Source organism: Ictalurus furcatus, chromosome 13 (assembly GCF_023375685.1).
Source record: "Ictalurus furcatus strain D&B chromosome 13, Billie_1.0, whole genome shotgun sequence".
Lineage (NCBI taxonomy): Eukaryota > Metazoa > Chordata > Actinopteri > Siluriformes > Ictaluridae > Ictalurus > Ictalurus furcatus.
This window is the reverse complement of record NC_071267.1, coordinates 14,465,370-14,468,451: the sequence shown is the minus strand read 5'-3', so window position 1 is coordinate 14,468,451 and position 3,082 is coordinate 14,465,370.

The following is a 3,082-nucleotide window of genomic DNA, read 5'->3' as shown; positions in this document are numbered from 1 at the left end:
CGTGGCTTTAATTTTGAACAGTGGAGCAACTTTGTTAAAAATTGCGGGACATCACGCTTTCCCAGATAAATCCTCTGCGCGCTGATTGCGCACCGCACCAGAATAAGTGGCCACACATAGCGCAGCTGTACATCCTGACTGACGCTCCGATTTCAGCTTGATATTGTATTGGGACACAGCCCAGACAAACACAATCACGTCCGCGGGGATTACAAAGCAAAACGATCCAGTGTGCAGAACAGACCCCCGTGCGTAACGGACATTCCCGGTCTCTTTTCTATAATGCCGTGTTAAGTGTCCTCAACAAAAGCTGAAGTGCGAAGTGTTTTCATAACAGCAAAAAAGGTTCATTTCCGTCTCTGTTTGTTATCTAAGCGTGGTTTGGTTTGGAGTTTGGAGAGCTGTTACACTGGCTCTGTGCGCCCGGAGTTTCAGCGCCTTTTCATCTCGCCACACTTTCTCTACGTCTACAGTGTCTGTCCCGACACGCTAGTTGTACTTGTGAGCAGTTCTCGATACTACACGCGTATTACTTCCACTGTTCGGCTTCCAACCCTCTCTGGTGTCCCACAGGGGCTCAGTGGCACTGCGCTCTCTGAGTCGCTTCTCTTAAACTGACTCTAAACATGGACGCGCCGCTGCGCCTAAAACAAGCGACGTCATCTTCCCGGACACTGCTCTGGGATTGGCTACTGTCTGGACCACTTTCACTCTGCTGCCCTTCCTGCTGAGTTATCCTAGCGATGCTTTTGGCTAAGTTGGATTCACGTTATGGTTAGCCCAGGGAAAGAGAACAATAGCGTCATCTGCTTGTGATAAATATTCTATTTCCCTCCATGAATTTAGCCTATAAACCTATATGGATACCACAGAAAACAGTTTATCATTCACTCACAGTGATAATAGATAATAACACGCCCCAGGAACCATAAAACATATTTAAGTGCTGTCAATGTACTGTAAAAACGAATGACCAATATGTGTGATTATTTCCTTTTTTAATACAGAAAATAAATCACTAAATATATTATATACAGATATGGGTTACATTATTACAACGTTATGGTTGAATTGTATGGGTTAAATTGCTGACAACCTGTTAATAACATTCATTCATTTTATGTTAAATATATACCCTTGTGTGTGTGTGTGTGTGTGTGTGTGTGTGTGTGTGTGTGTATGTGTGTGTGTGTGTGTGTGTGAGAGAGAGAGATTTTATATCGAACGTATATATTTATAGAGTGTAACCCACTCTATAAATAGAAAGGGATATCTTACAGTTTTGTGAAAAATCAGCTTTTATTTATCTATACCTTTATACTTTATAGCTGTGTGTTTCTTTTTTATTTAACACTAATTGTCATGACCTTCTTTTCTTTTATTTATTTATTAATTTTACGAGCCATGTATATACTGTGCATGCTGTTGGGAAAAAAGGTTAAGGTTTGTGCTTCTGGAGGATCCCTTAGAGTGTTAAGTGTCCAGAGAACCCTTTAAATATCATGCTTTAACACTGTATTATGTCTGAAAGGTTCCACACTAGTTTAAATGCTGTAACTTAGCCATGAGTGTAGCATGTTCTGTCATTGCAAATAAAAATATAGTGACACTAAAAGTCTCTCTCATAATTCTAATATGCACAATATTCTACAAAGACACATTTTTGGAGAAAACAAAATTGGTCTAATTTGTCATGCTTAATATTTAACTTCTTGCCATCACCATGAGTATAGTAGCAGTCATGTCTAACAGAAACTGGAAGGATTTCTTGATCCAGCAGCCTTTCTTTTCATTCACAAATTATTATTATTATGTATGGCACAGAAGTGTTTTGCATCTATATCTTTAATGCAGCATGAAATGTCACAGCTATTTAACATAATAGTTACGTATATAAGAGTTATATAATTTATATAATTACTCAAGTGCCACTCCAATTTATCGTCTCCAGATCTTCACCCTTCTTTGATTGCCTTTCAATAGCATGTTAGCAAGTGAAAATATATCCAAGATCAATTATGTGCTGTTTTATGAATCTCACAAACACATAACACATTTGTGATTGATATTGGTATTGTTTGCCAGCCTAAAATGTAATAAATTAGGCAAATAAGATTTCATTGAACACTGCACTTTCTTAAAGAAGTCAATAAGTGGCCTAATCAATATTTAAAGACAAATTTGGAAGTAAGTGACATCCTGCTGAGAAAGGCTTCTAGGAAATTAAGTCTGTTGTGCCATGAATCAAAAAGATTGCTGCAAATCCTAATCAATGATCAGTTGTGAGTGTGTGACTATTAAATTAAAAGACTGTTAATTAAAGATAATCAAGTTCTTTATTTCTACCATCCAGTCCTGGTGTTTTATTTGGCTTCATTTTATAGTCTGGTCATACATACACTGTTGTTAATGCATGGCATATGTGTACAATTTTAACAGGCTTTTATCATGTAAGGAACTGCGTTATCACCCTGAAGCTGATGATTTTCCTATGAGAGCACACCTTCAATTTGCCAACACTAGCATTGTTATTTAAATCTGCTTTTTTTTTTTTTACACCGTGTATAGTAGTTACATTTAATGTTGTAAAACATCTATGAGACAAGTCCATACCTGTTATCACTTATGTTACAGGAGTTATAAACTGTCACTTCCTCAACAGCCTGTCTTTGTGCTAACTTTTGAAACTAATAAGACAAAAACAAAACAAAACAAAACAAAACAAAACAAAACAAAAAAAACTGCAAGTTTGTCATGGTACAAAGAAAGAAAGTCCTGAAGACATTCCATGGCAGAAAACATACTGTTACAAAGTACTGACACTTGAGACTTCCATAAATGTTAAAAACATAAACAACATATTAGCTCATAAATATAAACCCATAACTTAAATAACAGCTACTGTCAGAGGCATGCTGTAAATTCATCAACAACTTCTTATTTCCCTACATGACTGCTGCATGTTTCACAGACATGCTGCCTGTGCATAATAATAGAGGCACATCTGTCTACACAAGAGTGTGCTATATAACAGTGCACATATGGTGTGTAATTATCACCCAGTATTACATACAAAAGAATG